This window comes from Elephantulus edwardii, unplaced genomic scaffold (genome assembly GCF_000299155.1).
Source record: "Elephantulus edwardii isolate Elephantulus edwardi_28Jun2011 unplaced genomic scaffold, EleEdw1.0 scaffold00158, whole genome shotgun sequence".
In the NCBI taxonomy this organism is placed as follows: Eukaryota; Metazoa; Chordata; class Mammalia; order Macroscelidea; family Macroscelididae; genus Elephantulus; species Elephantulus edwardii.
In genome coordinates this window covers 427,938-447,962 of record NW_006399908.1, presented here as the reverse complement: position 1 = coordinate 447,962, position 20,025 = coordinate 427,938, and the positions used below count along the sequence as shown (strand labels likewise).

Sequence of the window (20,025 nt, the reverse complement as noted above, 5' to 3'; positions counted from 1 at the left end):
AATCCTGAAGGAGAACAATTATACTCATCTTGATGATCACAAAATTATGATTTAAACAAAAGAGGGGGAAATGAGGGAAGCCGAATATCAAATTTAATAATAGTAGACCAAATGCTGTATCGGGAAATGAGGGAGGCTTAATACAAGCTGAAGGTCACCTTGTGACACTGGGGCATTCCTTAGGAGGTCACCTTGTGACACTGGGGCATTCCTTAGGAGGTCACCTTGTGACACTGGGGCATTCCTTAGGAGGTCACCTTGTGACACTGCGGCATTCCTTAGGAGTCAACATTGTTCTCAGTTTTTATCAAATAAATCTCTCCCTCTTGAGATTAACATAAAGAGGAACTTGGCCTTATCTGTAAAAGATTTCACCAGTATCCTTTGTTTTGTACTTCCTTGTGATTCTATATAAATACTCAGAGAAGCGTGGCTCGAGGTCTTCAGTCGAGAACTGCTGACCCCCTGTTTTACGCTCTCTGCTCTATCTCATTTCCTGGCTGTTTGTCTCTTTATTATAAAATTATTCTATTCTTTGGGACCCTCGGTCTGCAACGGGAGGTGCAAGAGACAAAGGAACTTCAGGGCATTTAAGGAATTTGATATCCCTGGAATACAGGATCTACAGGATACAATGGTGAGAAGGAAAGTTGCAGGTGAAATATGAGTGAGACTAAGAAAGCCTGTGTTGTAAGGAGGCAAAATCTGTGTCAAGATGCCCTTTTCTTTTCTTCCCACTGCAAAGAGACCAGAAAGCTAAATATTCCATCTCCTAACCTCCTTTTCACCAATTGAGGCTCTTATGACCTGAGCTTTGTTTAAAAGATTCCCAAATGGAGAATGGTGAAGTTAGGGGGGAAAAGGAAGTGAGTTTACCAGGAAATTTAGTAAAGATATGTTGTTGTTATTAAGTGCCATCGAATCAAGCACGATTCATAGCAACTCTATGAACGAAAGACCTGAACCCTGGTCTACAACTATTGTTGTTTCTCTACATTCATAGAGTTTCCAGAGGCGTATTGCTTAGGAAGTGGATGGCATTTTTGCTTATTAAAGATGTAAAATGTACTTTAAAAAGACATAAAAGATGGATTAATGGTTGGAAATAAGGATGGATAGGTGAATATATAGATAACAGATATGAGTTTAGTAAAATGTTATTTAAAATAATAGAACACAAGGGAGTACTGTTCATCAGTGTAAAGGAATGAAGAAGTACTGATAAGATGCTACAACAGATGGACCTTGAGAACATTAAGTAACACAAGTTGTCTATAGAGACCACATGTAACATAATTCCATTAGTATGAAACTTTGAGAGAGGTAAATCTGTAGACAAAGTGGATTATTGGTTGTCTAGGATTGTAAGGGATTTAGCCAGTCAAGGGAATATAGGAAGGTGAATAAGGTTTATGACCTAGTACACTGATACTATGGAAGTTTCAAACAGGCTGACTCTTCAATTCAGAATCCAGAGACTGTCTCATATTATTTCTTTTAATCATTGTGTTATTTCAATTTTTTCTTCTTTCTTTTTGGAAATCTTGAATTTGCTCTTTACGATTCTTATTCTTTCTTTCAATTTTCCATCTCTTTGATTTCTTTGGCCTGACTGTCTTCCTTTATTTTTTTATTTTAACTTTTTAATTTATTTTTTTAAATCAGAAAAAATCTGCTATCAGGTCCTTAAAGAGCATTGATGTCAATCTAGAGACTAAGGTGTTCCTTAGTCTTCTCGATTACTAATTGGAAAATAAGGATGACAAAAGAATCAACTCCTTTTGAGTTGTGGTGGTGGAGAAGAGATTTGAACTTGGATTGGCAAGAGAATAAACAGGTCTGTCCTGGAAAGAGTGAAGCCAGGCTACTCCTTGGAGGCAAAGATTTTGAACCTCTGTCTCATATACTTTGATCATGTGGCCAGGAGGGACCATTCCTCGGAGAAAGCCATCATGCTTAGAAGGAGGAGAAGACCTAGATAAGATGGATTGACATAGTAACTGGGGTAATGGGGGTAGGTTTGTAGGGCAGGGTTCAGAGCTATTGTGCATAGAGGCACTATGAGTCACAGGTGACTTGCTAGCACGTAACAACAACAAATTGCTATGGGAAATCTCAAACAGACACAAAAGAAGAGAGCCCACCAGATGCTCTACTGGAGAAGGAGGGACAATATCCTCCTGTACCAGTCAGATCCAATTTGATGGTACACATAGAAAAAGAATAAAATAAAATAGAAGAGAATCTAGAATATCAATCTAAGATGTTTCATAGTCTACTGCAGCATGATCAATTCACAGCCAATCTTGTTTTATCTACACTTGTATTCATTCTTCTGCCCCAGGTTATTATAGACATAGTCTCATTTGTATTTCGTGATCTATTTCTAAAAGATAAGTAACTTCTTTTAAAAAAAAAGGTACCACAACACCAGTGTATTTCTGAAAAAGATTTATTATCTATACATGTGTGCACGTTTTCCCAATTATTCTGTAACGTTTTAAAAATTGTATCTTTTTTTTAAAGTTCCTGTCATTTTAATTAGGTTTGCTGTGAAAAACAGTAACATCAGCTAACCACTTCATCCTCTGTCAGCTTTCATACAAAAACAGTACAGGAACCCAAAGGCCTCCACACCACAGTCCTCTGCACTCCCATTATGGGAAAAAATGTCACCAACTGGACTCAGCCTCCTACACACAGCATAAAACAGGACTAATAAAAATAAAGACTTTTGTCATGCTTAATCTTCAGATGAAATAAGAGGTAGGGCTAGAATTAAAGGCAAGGTGAGGTCTAGTGATCTCTCAGAGATCAGAATCTGCCTGAGGAAAAGCAGAGAGCTCACAATTGACCTAAGAAGAGGGTGATGTCTAAAACGAGGATGGCTGTGGTGGGCTGGACGAAAGTTTTCTCAAGCATATCTGTGAGGGTTAAGGCAGCTAACAATCTATCTTCCTTTCTTCTCCAAGGCCCCTGGCACCCAGGTAGAAGATGAGTTGGGGAGAGGGTTGTTCCTGAGCTGAGCACAAAATCACAATTCTCCCACAGTGTCATGTGTGATTCTAGAGCTGTTGGCAGACAGCGAGTGGAACAGATTTCCCAGTGCTGTCTGAGTCCTTTCCTCAGCTCAGGACTACTTCTCTCTACCTGTAAGTACCAGGGCCTGCAGGATGTTGGAGAGAGATACAGTTCCCTTGACCACATCATCCATCATCCACCACCACAAGTCAATGAACCGCTGCCTCTACCAGTCTATTGATGATAGTCTCCAGAGTCTCACATAGACAGCACTTGAGGACACCCTCAAAATAGTGATCGGTGTTGCAGGGCTTTGGTCACAGACATATCAAGGTTGTTGTAAATCTTTTCTGCTGCCAGATTAATAACCTCAAACTTGGAGGCAATGTCCACCACATGCCCTTTCTCGTCCACCACTCGCAGGGCAGAAACTCGGTGCTGTACAAGGATGCCCAGAGCCACATAGACAGGGCTGGTAGTATAGACCATAGTGATGTTGACACGGGTGTCAATCTGGCTCTCTTCTAGAGATTTAGACATGAACACTGGCTTGGGGGACTCAGTGATAACTAATCTGAGGAACTTGAGGATACACCTGGGGGTGAGGATATACAATGTGTTGTCTGATTCTGGATCAATAACTGGCAGCCTGTGGATCTTGTTTGGAACTTCACAAGCTGGCACTGGGAGAAATGCAGATGAGTGGTTTAAAGGATTCCAGTAGGTACACTTTTCTCCAAGTTTCTATCTTATGTCCTTCTAGTTCATAGATCTGTACCAAGGCTGATTTATGGTAGCAGTGCAGGATGTTGATGAAGTTTGTGACAGTCAGCATACCCACAAAGGGGCGGCTCATACACCATTAGTCACCAAGGCAAAGAAAGCTTTCTTCACCTGCAGGAATGTATCAAATACAACCAATTTGGAGCATGTGGGAATCAGGTCAGAGGAGCAATGAGACTTCATGGAGGAAGTATACATGCTGTTGTTTGATTCTGGGGTCTCTTGAGGATGTTCACTTTCCAGAGCTAGGGAGCTATCTGAAGAAGTGACCGTCTCCATTGCAAAGAGGAACCAGCTTGGCCCACTCGTTACAGGAAGCAGGCTGGGTAGGTCCTGCCCATGCCGGGAAAAACCAGTATATTTTAAACAGCACATTTCTTTATCATGTCCTTGACTATGTCTAAAATATCTTTTAAAATCTGCATTCCTCCTTCATATTTTCACATGTCGTTGGTGAGGATGTAGCCGGTATGTTCTTTGGAGGTAAGGATGATGAGGCCTCACCTCACATACTTTGGACATGTTGCTAGAGACTACTCCTTGGAGAAGGACATGATGCTGGGAAGGGTGGAAAGTTGCCAAAGGAGAGGAAGACCCTCAACCAGGTGGATTGACACGGTGACTGCTGCAATGGGCTCTTGTGTGTCAGGAAGTGTGAGGATGGCGCAGGAAAGAACAGGGTTCAGATCTTTTGTTCACAGGATCACTATGAGTTGTGCTCGACTCAATGGGACCTAACAAGAACAATCTTCATATTTTTTGTTGAAAAACTTCCCATAGATTTTTTTTTACTGTCTTTCTGTGGAGTCGTTTAACACATTGTTTCCCCCTATTCTTAGTGTTTCCTGTGAATTGATTGCTGTTGTTAATAAGTACTGTTGAGTCAGAACCGACCCATAGTTGGAAACAACCCATAGTCGGAACTGACGCGTAACTGACCTTCCAGCAGGTTTTCAGAGGCAGAAAATTGTGTGGGAGGAGATTGTCTATCTTTCTCCCTCAGAGCAGCTGGTGGATTCAAACCACCTACCTTCACATAGCAGCATAACCGCTTACCACTAAACTACCAGTTAACCCAGATCTAAAGGTTATCTCTTTCTATTGAACTTTTCATATTTGCATATGCTAGGATTTTGGAGCTCTGCCTCACATACTTTGAGTGTATGGCCAAGAGGGACTGGTCCTTGGAAGGGACAGCCCAGGAGAGGGAGACCCAGGATGAGATGGATTGATACAGTCATTAGGGTAATGGGTGTCAGAGTGTTGGAGTCAGTGAGACTGGCTCAGGACAGGGCAGGCTTCAGAGCTCCTGTCCACAGGGTCGCTATAGGTCACAGGTGATTCAACAGCACTTAACAACATCAACAACAATAATTTTAATTCATCTATAACATAATGTTGGCACAGGATAGAGCACGTTTCAGGGATGTTGTACATTGGGTCACTATGAGTCACAAGCAACTTGATGGCACATAACAACATCAACACATAACATACAATCAGGTGCACAGATCTCAGGTATTTAGTTAGATGAATCTTGATGATTGAACAGGCTTATGCCAAAATTACCTAAATAAGGTAAACAAAATCACCTAACCAAGCCAAACCCACTGCACCAGAGCCAATTTCAGCCCTCCACAGGCAAGGCCATTGCATTTTGGCTGCTAACGAAAAGGCTATGGTTCAAATCCATCAGCAGCTCTGCTGGAGAAAAACAGGCAGTCTCTTCTCATTATGATTTACAACCCCAGAAGCTGGGTGGAAGATGCCTACGAGTCACATGACTAAGTTTTGAGCTCTGGATTGGATTTTGGAGGCTGGAAATCATAATGAGAGGAGACAGCTTCATTTCCACTCTCAAAAGGACAGGTGTATTCAAAACGTAGTACACTGCTCATCTAAAAACTCAGTGCATGCTAGCGCATCACGACCTACTCAGAGCTGATCAACAGCAGGTTTTCAGGAGGCTGTAAATCGCCTGGGACGAGCTTGCCCATTTTCTCTTGCAGAGCAGCTAGTGGACGGATTTGAACCAACACTCCTCCAACGTGCTGAAGACAATTTTTATCCGTTCAGGTTTCATAGGACCCCTTCTGGACAAATCACCTTCTTGCTGCCAGGGAACTCCTTTCTGATCTAATACCTTAGAAGTTTATCTTGGATATCATCTAAATGAAATGGTATATACGTATTCCTTTGCATGAATGCATTCTTATGCAATGGAGGGGTATCACTGCTCATATAAGATGAATCCTGGCTAAAAGCAGAGAATCCCAGAAAGATGTTTACTTGTGTGTTTATTGACTATTCAAAAGTATTTGACTCTGTTGATTTTATGCTAAGGATACTATTTAGAAGAATTTTAATTTCAGAACATTAGTTGTGCTCATGGGGAACCTGTACACAGATCAAGAAATGATTGTTCTGTTACAAAATCTAATACATTGTTTTTCAACCTACAGCGTCCCTTTTCAGCAGGAAGTAGCTGAGAGAATACGCTGTTCCCTTTTCCTTATGAATCAGGGTGAAGTCTCTCTCAGGGAGGAGTGATAGGGAATGACAAAGGACACACTGACAAAGGAGATTAATCAGAACTGGCTTTGACAAGCACTGTGGCAATGGGACAATTAAAACAGACTTTCAATGGCGGAAAAAAAGAGGAACAAATTGAGGGGGAGGGTAGAGAAAATAGTGCAACAATGAATGAATGGAAACCCAAAATCTCTGTAAATGTTCATTAAAATTAATAAAATTTAATAAAAACGCCAAAATCGAATACATTGTTTTTCACACTAGATTCTTCCAATAAACGAGTATAATAATTTTTTAAAAAAGGAATATAAAAAAGAAAAGGGCTCAATAAATAAATGTCATATTTAAAAAAATACCACAGCTTGGGCCAAGAAAAAGAAATTACTGTTCAAATGAAATAAGGGGACACTACGTAGTTAAAAATCAGGGAAAGAAGACTTATTCAATATAGGCAAAATATAATAATGAAATTTGCAAGGAGGTGGAGTCAGAAAATCAAAAGGGCTGAACTCATTCAGCATTTCCTAAGCTGAAAGAAAAGAATAAGAAATTCAAGCCACAAGTTGCAATGCTTAAGGATGCTATGAGCAGGATATTGAGTGATTCCAGAAGCATTAAAAGCAGATGATGTATACAGAGCCATTGTACCAAAAAGAATTGGTTGACACAGAAGAATTTCAAGAAACAACATATAAGCATGAGGCATTGGTGAGGAAGGAGGAAGTGCAGTCTGCTCTGAAGGACTTGGCAAAAAAATACAGCCCCAGGAATGGATGGAAGACCAATTGATGTATTTCAGCAAACAGATGCTGACCTGCATGTGCTCACCAAGTTGTGCCAAGAAATCTGGAGGACATCTACATGGCCAACTGATTGAAAGAGATCCATATTTATTCCCATTCAAAAAAAAAAGATTACCCAACAGAGTGTGGAAATTATTGAACATTATCACTAATACCACATACTAGCAAAATCATGCTGAAGATTGTCCAGAAATGACTGGAACAGTACATTGTCAGAGAACTACCAGAAATACAGGCTGGGTTTAGAAGAGGTCGTGGCACTAGGGACATTATTGCCAGTGTCAGATGGATCTTGGCAGAAAGCAGAGACTACCAGAATAATATCTATCTGTGTTTCATTGACTATACAAAGTCATTTGATTGTGTGGATCGCAATAAATTGTGGCTAACCTTGAGGAAAATGAGAATCTCAGAACACTTGATTGTGCTTATACAAAGCTTATATTTGGAGCAAGAAGCAGTCCTCAGAACAGAGCAAGGAAACACGCATGGTTCAAAATCAGGAAAGGAGTGCATCAGGGATGCATCCTGTCCTTGTACCTTTTCAATCTTTATGCAGAACAGATCATTTGGGAAGCAGGGCTTTTTGAGGAGGAGTGTGTCATCAGGACTGGAGGAAGACTCATTAACCACCTATAATATGTAGATGACAGAGCCTTGCTTGCTGAAGTTGAGGAAGACCAGAAGCGCTTGCTGTAAATAGTCAAGGACTATAGTCTTCAATATGGATTGAAGCTCAACATCAAGAAGACAAAGATTCTCACCACTGGGCCAATTGGCAGCACCATATTAGATGAAAAGATTGATGTTGTTAATCATTACAGCTTGCTTGGATCCACAATCAACACTCTTAACACTGTTGTTGTTGTTGTTATGTGCCGTTGAGTCGTTTGTGACTCATAGAGACCCTATGTACAAGAGCCCTAAACCCTGCTCTATCCTGTGCCAATCACATTGCCCCTGACACACCCATCCCAATTACCCTAGTAATCCACTGAATCAATCCACCTCATAGAGGGTCTTCCCCTCCTGCGCTGTCCCTCTACCTTACCAAGCATGATGTCCCTCTCCAAGGACCTCCTTACAACATGTCCAAAGTATGTCAGACGAAGCCCCAGAATCCTTGCCTCCAAGGAGCAGCCTGGTTTAACCCTCTCTAGGATGGATCTGTTTGTTTTCTTGGCAGTCCATGGAACATTCAATACTCTTCTCCAGCACCACAGCTCAAAGGCGTCAATTCTCCTTCTATCCTCCCTAGTCATTGTCCAACTCTCTGATGCATAACAAGTGATTGCAAAGACCATGGCCTGTATCAGACGCACCTTGGTCTCCAGAAAGACAATGTTGCTCTTGAGTATTTTAGAGAGGTCCCTAACAGCAGACTTTCCCATCGCAATACGTTTTTTTATTTCCTGGCTGCTGGTGCCAAGAGTGTTGACCGTGGAGCCAAGCAAACTGAAGCTGTGAACAATCTCAATCTCCTCGCCATCCATCCTGATGCTACCGATTGGTCCAGTGGTGAGAATCTTTGTCTTCTTGACACCGAGCCTCAGTTCATACTGAATGAAGGCTGCAGTCTTTGACCCTCTGCAGTAAGTGCATGAGGTCCTCCTCAGTTTCAGCAAGCAGGGTTGTGTCATCTGCATAACGCAGATTGTTGATAGATCTTCCACCAATCCTAACACCACGCTTCTCCTGATAGAGCCCAGCCTCTCGGATAATCTGCTCTGCATACAGGTTGAAAAAGGTATGGAGATAGGACACATCCCTGGCGTATACCCCTCTCAATTTTGAACCATGCAGTGTTGCCCTGCTCTGTTCTGACAACTGCCTCTTGGTCCAAGTATAGGTTTCGCATTAGCACAATTAAATGTTCTGGGATTCCCATTCTTCTCAGAGTCAGCCACAGTTTGTTATGATCCACACAGTCAAATGCCTAGCAGTCAGGAAATAAAAAAATTAATTGCATTGGGAAAATCTGCTGTCATGGATCTCTCCAAAGGGCTGAAGAGCAACGATGTTAGTCTAGATACAAAGGTGTGCCTAATCCAGGCCATGGTCTTCTCACTTATTATGCTTCAGAGAGTTGGACAATGACTAAGGATGACAAAAGAAGAATAGATGCCTTCGAGTTGTGCTGGAAAAGTCTTGAACATGCCATGGACTACCAAGAAAACAAATAGGTTTGTCTTGGAGAGGGTGAAACCAAGTCTTTCCTTGGAGGCTAGGATTTTGAAACTGTGCCTTACTTACTTTGGGCACGTGTCCAGGAGAGATTGGTCCTTGGAGAAGGACATTATGCTTGGAAGGGTGGACAGACAGCACAGGAGAGGGAGACCCTGGATGAGATGGATTGATATAGTAAGTGGAGTGATCATGGTTGGTATGTTGGAGTTAGTGAGACTGGCTCAGGACAGGGAAGGGTTCAGAGCTGCTGTACATAGGGTCGCTATACATCGCAAGTGACTCAATGGCATATAAAAACAATAACACACTATGAAAGGTTTGGAAGCAGGAGTGACATCCACTTCCTAAAATAACATGCCTCTGGAAACTCTATGAACTTCGATAAATGTCTATAGTTGTAGAGAAGTTTCGAGCCTTTTGTTCATAGGGTTGCTACGAATCATGCTTGACTCAAAGGTAATCAACACCACCACCACCATGCTGAGAAATTGATTATATGAAGAAGAATGTGTCTTCAGGAGTGGAGGAGGATGACTCATCCACAACATCTTGCCTTATAACATAGTTTAGCTTGCTAAAAGTGAACAAAGAAGATATGAAGCTCTTAATGAAGAAGATCAAAGAAAAGCCTCAGTACACCTCAAACAAAAATCCCTTAACTGGACCAATAGGCAATCTCATGATAAATGCAGAAAAGACTGAAGTTGTCAAGGATTTCCTGATTTCCTTTTCCTTGAATCCATGATTACTACCGGTTGGAAACAGCTGTCAAGAATGTGATATTTCACTGGGCACTGCTGAAGGCTTTCTCAAAGTTCTAATGAGCAAGAAGGTATGTGGAAAGACTTGAGGTGCACCTAGTCCAAGTCACAGTATTTTCAGTTGCTTCAAATGCATGTAAAAGATAAAGCAATGAATAAAGAAGAGTGAAGAAATTATGCCATTGGGTTGTTGTGTTAGGGAAGAGTTTTGAATATACCACAGACTGCCAAAAGAACAAACAGACCAGTCTTCGAAGAAGTGCAGCCAGAATGGCCCTTAGCAGCAAAGAAGGCAAAGCCATAACTCCCACACTTCGGTTAAGTCATCAGCAGGGGCCAGTTCCTAGAGAAGTAGATCATGATTCAGGAAGTAGAAAGTCCAGTGGGAAAATAGAAGACCTTTAATTGATGAGTATGTGCAACAATGGACTGGAACATACATTAAGAGTATTTTCTCCTGCTGTACATATATTTTGAGTCAGAACTTACCATAACACTTTTTTAGCTTTTTCATACCACTCCATGTTTCTTTCAGAAAATTTTTTCCTCTTGCTGTATAGACCCTACTGAGGAGCAGCCATGTCAGTCTGGAGACTAAGGTGCACCTGATATAGGCCATGGTCTGTGCAATCACTTGCTATGCATCAGAGAGCTGGACATTGACTGGGCATGATAGTAGGAGAATTGATGCCTCTGCGCTGCGTTTCTGGGGAAGAGTACTGAATATACCATGGACTGCTAGGAGAACAAACAGGTTTGTCCTGGAGAGGGTGAAACTAGGTTGCTCCCTGGAGGCAAGAATTTCGAAGCTTCATCTGAAATTCTATATTACAAGGCAGGACCAGTCCTTCAAGAGGGACATCATGCTTGGGAGGGTGGAGGGACAGAGTAGGAGAGGAAGACCCTCGATGAGATGATTTGATTCAGTGACTGGGGTAATGGGAGTGGGTGTGTCAGAGATAGTAAGATTGGCACAACATAGAGCAGGGTTTAGGGCTGTTGTACATAGGGTCACTATGAGTCGCAGGCAACTCCAAGGCACATAGCAGCAGCAACAATATAGAGGCCTTCAACTAGGCAGATTGACATGGTGACTACTGGAAAGGGCTCTTGTGAGTCAGGAAGGATAAGGATAGAATAGGGTTCAGATCTTTTGTTCATAGTGTGACTATGAATAGTACTTGACTTGGCAGCACCTAAGAAAAAACCTAACAACAACAACAACAACTAGTTCCTCCCCTCCCCCTCTCCACAAGCCAAGTACTGACTCCTTAATCTGTTCTTGCTCAAGCTGCTTCCTTCTCCCCCCTTTCTCTTCCCGCCCCACTTTCTTTGCCTGAATCTGGTCACTAGGCAGTTATCTGGGCAGGCATCAGAGGCTTCTGGGAGGGGGGAACTAAGAAGCCAACCGTGATTGGCAACTTAAAATTAACAAAATAAATGAAGACTTAGCACATCCCCTTTGGAGCACCCCGAACCCTGCTGTAGTAGAAAGAGAACAGGACAGCAGGCAGAATAGCCTTAGGATCATTCCAAGAATCTCTAGGACTACATTTACCTCTGGCCCTCCCAACAGAAAATGTCATGGAATTCTGAAGGGCGCCACCTCCTTGGACATGTTTCAATGAGAAGAATGGAGCCAGAGCTCTCACCAGAATTTAAGCACCCACATTCCAGCGCGGCCTCCAGCTGAAAACATTAATTGCCTCCCCTTTAGTCCATTTGTCTTCTGCCTGTGAGCTGTCCCCTCAGAGTGGGTGGGAGGAGAGACCGCTCACCCAGCAGCATGGGGCAGGGTCCAACCAAACTCAGTTCTTGCCGGTTCAGCTCGGTTTTAACTCCTGCGGTTACAAAGGGTAGTGGCAGGTTGGATGGATTCTGAGCCCAGAATGCAGAACTGGCTGTAGACGACAGTGGGCAGTGACGAGGACAGGGGTGATCTTTCCTTCAAGCTGCTGCATGGCCGTCCGATTTGCATTTTATTAGTTGGCCAAGTCTATAAGGACGTTTGTGTGTGCTTAAAGGTCAAAGCCACAGGTAAATGCCCAGCTCTCACTAGCTCTGAAAAGCTGGCGGGTTAAAATGCCTGGGGTCGTTTAATGAAATGCCCACTTGGGGCTACAGGCCAGGTTGGTGGCCGGCTGGGAAGCAAGCGACAGAATGGACTCGAGGTTAACTGGCTTTTGCAAGCTGCCAAGCAGGGTCAGCAAGCGCCCCTGACCCCCCCCCCAGCTCATCACAAACGAGATCCAACACAACACAATCCAAACACAAGAGGGAATCAGAATGTACATCTTTTGTTTGCCGTGGCAGGAGAACTGTTGAGCAGAGTAAAAAAAAACAAGCTGAGCTTAGCGCTATCAGCTGTTTCCTGGGGCTTGCTCCTTCCTTCCTCCGAGGGGGGCCTGGCCGCTTTGTTCTCGTTCCCAGCTGCTCCTTTGCGCCTTTAAGCGGTGGCCTTTACAGACCTTGCAGGAATGCGGCCTTGGGAGCCCGGGGGACTGAGCTCCGAAGCTCCTCTCTGGTGCACAGACCGCAGCGGGGCCTGCTCTTTGCTCCTCGGCCGGGCACCTGGGTCCTTTCCCTTCAGCTCTGTCTGGGCGGGGTGGAAGACTCACCGGAGACTGGTCTCCTGGTCTCCCTACAGCCCTGGGAGGAGACCCGACCACTCCCCTTCTCTTCCACCGGGGGATCCAAAAGAGGCGTGGGTTCCTAGCTATACGGTTTGGGGTGAAATGCTCTGCCACTGGCGCCCCAAGGTTGCATTCAGATCCCATCTCTCCCACTCAGGAGCTGGTGACCCCACCCCAGCTTTTCTGAGCCTCACAGCCTTTACCTCACAGGACTGTGAAGCCGTAGGAATGACTTAGTGCGTCTCAGATGCCTGGTACAGGGCACAGGTGTCAGTGGGTCTTATCACCGTTAGAGGTAAGATATGTGCCCTGGGTGCCACTTGACAGCCACTGAGAGCTGAGAAGTTTCTATTAAGCAGGTAAGACCCCCTTCTTCCAGCATTGTAGGCAGAGACACCTACTGAGGGATCCTGGGAGAGCTGTGGATGACATTCAGAGGTGCCACAGCACGAAAGGCACCTGAAGGTGGTGGCTAGACAGGAAGAGAGGCGCGTCTGCTGACAGGTGGGGCAGTGCCTGTGCTCAAATTCTATTGCCTTGAAATCCGTGGTGGTGGGAACCGACTACAACTTAAACCAGAAGTTGGTTACTCTTGCTGCTCCCCTCCCCCACTCCAGTGCTGACAGCACCAAGCTCAGGTGGTTAAGGAGGGACAGCCACGCAAAAAGGAAAACCCAGAAGCCTCGAAGACCCCATCGGATGAACAGAGCCATCAGATGAACAGAGCCCAACAGTTAAGATTCTTTCAGGCTAGCCTGAGGCTCTTGTGTATGTTGATGCTGAGTGAACGTATCTTGCAGTCAGTAATGGACCTGTTGTTTTTTACAGTGCCTCCGAGAGGCTCAAAATAAAGTTACAAACGAAAACTCCATGGGGCTGCAAGGAAACAAGGCAACTGGGTGTGCCATTCCCCCCCACCCCCAACGTTGTATGGAAGAGCTGTGCCTTCTTCCACTGTCCCTCTGACTGTGGGGATGGGGTCCAGGCTGCCTTGCTGCGCTTTTCAGAGAACAAAGCACCCTGAACAAAGCCTGCAGAGGTCACCCTGAAAAGCAGCGGGGGAGTGTGATTGAAAGTCTGGTGCTAGGCTTCTGGCAGATTAACCACAGCAATCCTTTGAGGGTCTACTTAGTGGCTGGCCCTTTGCTTAGGCACTTAACTACCCTGTTAATCTTTTCATCACCGGCAGGAGGCACTGGTACTAACCAGGGATCATTGGAGAAGAAGCCTTATTTGTCCAGGGTTATGGCTTTGGAAGCCGGAGTGGCATCCACTTCCTAAACAGCATGCCTCTGGAAACTCTGTGAACTTTGATAAATGGCGATGGTTGTGGAAGAGCTTCAGGCCTTTTGATCATGGGGTCACTATGAGTCGTGCTCGACTCCACGGCAGTCAACAACAACATAGGCATGGCTGCAACCACCTTCCTATAGGATCTATGCCAATTAGAAAATGTTGTAAATGATGTAGCACATAGACCAGGGGGACCCAGAAATGGCACCAGCCATGCATCTGTCCACACTCGCCACAGTGAGGCAGAAACTGCTATTTAGTGAACCTGAGTAACATATGTCATTAGCTGCAAGTGATCTGAATGGATGCTCTGAGATTCTAACAGAATGAAACCAAATTGATTGATGAGACAACCTTTGATCTTTGGATCTGGTCATCATTCATGTCAGCGCCGTTCTGCCTCACACAGTGGGCCTCTTCTGATCCCCACAACTCCACTGGACAATGTGCTGACCCCTCCCCATTCTCAGACCTGCTTCATTTCCTTTCTTTTACTCTCATTCCAACTGCTCTTCTTGATGGCTCTTCCAAAGCTGACTGCCAGATCCCTGTTTGAAAGCCTTCAGTGATTCCCCAGCATCCTTGGCATCGAGTCCCAACGCCCTCACTTGACTACCGGAGCTCCATGGGATTTGGTCTCTGCTCAGCCTGGCAGTTGTAGCCCTTGTCATTCCTCCTACCCCAAGACTCCACATGCCAGGTGGCTCAGAGACACTCAGCTCTGTGGAGCGTATCTTCTCCTATCTCAAACCTGACCTGACCAGGGTTTCTTGGCCTCAGCAGTAAAGACACCACAGGCCACATCATTTTAGGGCTGTCTGTTCTGTGTATTGTAGGATGTTCAAGAGCATCCCTGGCCTCTGTCCACTAAATACCAGTAACCCTTCCCCAGGTATGAAACCAAAGATGTCTCCAGACATCACCAAATGTCCCCTGAGAGAGAAAATCATGTTGGCTGAGAACTGACCAACACTGGTCCCTTTGCCTGGACCACTCTTCTTCATCTGCCTGGCTCCTCCTTATCTCAAATAGTTCATCATTCCATTCCAGAAATCCGTGTCAGACCGGATGGATGCTTTTACCATGGACCAGACACAAGTAAGCCTGCTCCTGCTGTGTTGTTGATGCCTACTTAGGGATCTCTTCAAGCTCCTGGGACTTTATAAAGCAGAAATTTGTTTGCTTGATTCCATTTTTTTGTACATAGGGTTCTCTCTCTCTCTCTTTTTTCTGCTGTCCCAGCCTCCCAATATCTAAACTCTCATTGAGGCTTCTTCTGAAATCTCTCCCAGACACATCCATTGTGCTTGCTCTCTTACTCTTTCTCATTTTAGATTTACTATTATGTTTGGTTTGTTATAAACCAGTTTTGCACCACACTCAGTAATAACTGTATGAAACAGTCATTATGAAAACCATGTGGACTTCCCCGGCCTTGCCTAATCTCAGACACCTAAGGAAAAGGAAGTGGTCTTGGGTGGTCTGTCTCTTAGCATTCCCTCCCTCGCGCCAAAAGCTATCCTCACTCACGCAGATTACAAATAAACAAGATCCCTCGGAAAGATCCCTTGGAATCCTCTCTAATCTGTTATCCTCGCTGCAGCTGCAATCAATGATCTCTTCAAAACAAAACTCTAGAAGGGTTCTCTGGTGGCCTAGTGGCAAGAAGCTGCACTGCAATCCCAAAGGCGTGCAGTTTGAATCCACGAGAAGCTCTGCTGGAGGAGGCGGGGCAATCTCCTCCTGTGCCAGTTGGATCCAGTTTGACAAATAAAAGTTTAAAAAAAAAACCCCACAACCCAAACAACAAAACTCTAAGCATGTCACTTTCTTGGTTGAATCCTTCCAGAGCTTTCCACAGGTCTCAAGCAAAACCCCCAGTATCCTTACCACGGGCCGTGGTGGTAGGTCGATTGTGGCCCCTGTCTGCCTCTCTGCTTTCTTCATCTGAACGGCCTTTCCTCCTGCTTTGTGTGCCCATTTCCTGGTTTCTTGTTATTTTCCCAAGAAATAACAGGTTCTTTGCACTGATTTTTTTCATTGCCTGAAATGCTCATCCTCTCCTGAGGTGTACTCTGTGATCTGTTGTAAAATGGGACTGACATCAGAGTTGGGGGAAGACTGAGAAAGATGGGATAAATAATGTATACTGCATTGAAACAGATGAGGGAGAAAACTGTTTAAAAGGGGTATGTGATTAGATATTATTGTCTTGACAGGAGTCCAGAATGTAGGCTGCGTAGTGGAGGATCTGTCCAGATCCTCTCTTAGCTTTCAGGCATCTGCCTAAGGTCTGTAACGTGGAGGCATTGTAGTCACTCTCTTGATATACCTCTCTCTCTCTCTCTCTCTCTCTGTGTGTGTGTGTGTGTGTGTGTGTAGTGTGTCCCAAGAATAGTCCATTTCCTGATTTGTGTTTTGTTAAGTGAAGATCAGTGAGACAAAGAACATGCATGAGAATAGGAGATGTCTTAGCTACCTTGATATTGTTGTATACAGTTAAATTAGAACCCTTCTCAAGCATGTCTTTTTCCAAGGACTGGCCTCTCTTAACAACAGGCCAAGATATATGAGACAAAGATTTACTATGTTCGCCTTCAAGGAGCACTCTGGTTGCACTTTATCTGAGGCATATTTGGCCTTTGGAAGTTCATGGAATATTCAGCACTCTTCTCCAACATCAGAACACTCATTCTTCTTCTCTTATCCTTATTCTTGGTGCAACTTTCAGATGCATGCATAGCAAGGAATTGAAAAGACCAAGTCTTTAAATGGACATCATTGTTCCTTAGCACCTTGGACAGGGCTGAGTCACTCCAAATCTGATGAAATGAAATACTACATCATCTCATGACTGGTTGTGGATCAAATTGCTGTGGTCGATTGGGTTTTCTTTGGCTGTTTTTTGGAAGTAGATCATTGTACTTTACTTCCTGGTCCATTTTTAGTCTGGAAGCACCACTGAAATCGGCTCAGCATCTTGGCAACATGAAAGCCTGTGAGCCTGCACTGACCAGTGAGGGAGTGATGGCTATGTGTGAGGCACATTGGCCACACAGGGTCTCCTGCATGCAAGGCGAGAATGCCACCCGAATGACTTTCTACTGCCCCCTTTGGAACTGACATACCCAAGTTCATATCACATAATTGGGGCAGGACTTTGGGTGGGGAACTTAACCTCTTCGACCTATTAGGAGCTGCATTTCACGTAGGGAGAGATTGGAATTCAGAGAGGTTATATTCTCCACCCAAAGTCATGCCACAATAATGTTATATTATCTGTTGTTGTTATGTGCTGTGGGGTCATTGAGACGCATAGCAACCCTATATACAATAACCCGAAACCCTTATATATCCTGTGCCAATCTTATTGTCTCCAACACACCTACCCCATTACCGCAGTCATTGAATCAATCCATCTCCTCCTCTCCTGCACTGTCCCTCCACCCTCCCAAACATGAGGTCCCTCTCCAAGAACTGGTCCTGCCTTCTAACATGCCCAAAGTATGTCAGACAAAGCTTCTGAATCCTTGCCTCCAAGGAGTAGCCTGGTTTCACCTTCTCTAGGATGAACCTGTTTGTTCACTTAGCAGTCCATGGTATATTCAATATTCTTCTCCAGCACCATAGCTAAAAGATATCCATTCTCTATCATTCCTAGTCATTGTCCAGCTTTCTGATGCATAGAAAGTAATTGCAAAGACCATGCCCTGTATCAGGCACACTTTAGTTTCCAGAGTGACACCATTGCTCTTCAGTACTTTGGAGAGGTCTCTGACAGCAGACTTTCCCAGTGAAATTCACCTTTTGATTTTTTTGGCTGCTCGTACCAAGAATGTTGATTGTGGAACCGAGTAAACTGAAACTATTAACAATCTCAATATCTTTACCATCTATCACGATGCTGCCAATTGGTCCAGTGGTGAGAATACTTGTTTTCTTTTTTTAAAATTAATGTTAATGAATATTTACAGAGATATTGGATTTCCACTCATTCATTTTTGCCTTTTTCTCCCTGCCCCACCTGTCCCCCCAGAATCCTTGTTTTCCTGATGTTGAGCTTCAATCCAGTCAATCCATATTGAAGGCTTCAATCCTTGACCTTCTGCAGCAAGCTCTTCAGGTCCTCTTAGATGGTACCAAATAACAACTCTGATATTTTGCATCCTGATTTTCCTTTGGAGAATGTTCTCATGCCATGAAACACCATGGGATGGGTCTCCTTGCTTTTTCCAGGAACAGCCCTGATGTAGGAATTGCTTTTGGTTGGAAACACGCCTTGAGTTGCCTATTGGGACCCCTCCCTGTTCAACGTGAAGGAATTATTCATGAAGATGCACGAAGAGGGGCCTGAAAAATCAGCTGGGCCAGAGGAAGAATGAGAAAGGGAGAGATTTATGAGAGAGAAAATGTATATCCATTACATCTCCACCAAAGCAGAAATATAACAATAGATCAACAGAGTATATGTTTATGGGACGTTGTTGTTATGTGCCATTGAGTTGCCACACAGATCCTATGCACAACAGCTCTGAACCCTGCTCTATTGTATGCCAGCCAACCTTATTGTCTCCGATACACCTACCCCCATTACCCCAGTCACTGAATCAATCCATCTCATCAAGGGTCTTCCTTTCCTGCGCTGTCCCTCCACCCTCCCAAGCATGACGTCTCTCTCCAAGGACTGGTCCCTTCTTGCAACAGGCCCAAAGTATATCAGATGAAGAAAAATGTCTAGCTCACATAACTGAAAGGACACATTCAAACCATAAAGTCACATACTCTAGTTTTCGTGTCTAGATGGACCTGGATTCACATCATTCTTGTTTCTGCAGTAAGATCCCAAAGAGGACAGATGCTGCCTCCTTTCCCTCATGCCCTTCGTCCCCTCCAGCTTGGGAGATTGTATTACTTAATCATGTAGCATCCTCCACCACCTCGTCCTAGAATGCTACGCCATCATCCATCCAACAATTCCTTCTATCCTGTCTCCTGCCTTCCCCTCTAAATGTCTTGACTCTCCTTACCTCAGAGAGGCTGGGCCTAGATCTCACTCATAAAACTCCACCATTCATTGTCATGGATTCAATTCCTACGCATAGATAACATCCACATATGAATCTCTAGAACTTCCAGGGGGCTTCCAAAGCCACCAGAAACATGGAGCAGCTTGCTCAGCAGCACAACGCACTTCAGAGCTGCTGGAGGTGCAGTGTGTCACGTGTGGGGTTGCGAACGGAATGCCGCCATCTGTGCCTCAGAGAGCTGGGCGTTGACTAAGGCTGATAGAAGCGCAATCCGTGCCTTTGAGCTGTGGTGCTGGAAGAGTGTTGAGCATGTCACGGACTGCCAGGAGAACAAACAGGTCTGTCCAGGACAGGGGCAAATTAAGCTTCTCCTTGGAGGCAGGACTCTGAAGCTCTGCCTCACATACATTGGGCATGTGGCCAGGAGGGATCAATCCTTAGAGAAAAACATCGTGTTTAGAAGAGCAGGGGAACAGTGCAGGAGAGAAAGCTCTGGATGAGATGGATTGACACTGACTGGGGTAGTGAGGGTGAGTGTGCCAGAGACAGTGAGACTGGTTCAGGATAGGGCAGGGTTCAGAGCATAGGGTCACCAGGAGTCACAGGCAATTCAATGACACCTAACAACAACAACATCCCATGAAAAAAGGTGGACAATCTCCTTGGAGACTGTGAATGAGATTCACAAGTGCATGAGACTCACAATGTAGATCTCACTAGTTCTTGAAAATTGTACTTATTTAGGACACTGAGCTTTCCTAATTGACAAATCTCACAGACTGTGTGATCCTTCAGTGGTGTTTGACACAGCTGATAACTCTCCTCCCTGAAATTCTTTTTTCTCTACATTTTGTGGCAGAAGCTGCTAACTATCTGTTCAATATTCAGCCTTTCCAACTTCTTTACCAACTAGAGATTTCATACCTAATGGAGAGAAGGAGTGAGATAAAAGAGTAATGACATTTCTTAGCTCCTATGAGGAGAA

General features: G+C 44.3%; 1 protein-coding gene and 1 pseudogene across 1 annotated transcript in view; both read right to left on the bottom strand.

Moving 5' to 3' along the window:
- GRK7 (G protein-coupled receptor kinase 7) overlaps positions 1 to 20,025 on the bottom strand; it is a 58,222-nt gene that overhangs the window by 34,309 nt on the left and 3,888 nt on the right. The gene's annotated exons all lie outside the window — the stretch shown is intronic.
- Positions 3,137 to 4,083, bottom strand: LOC102867202 (annotated as a pseudogene).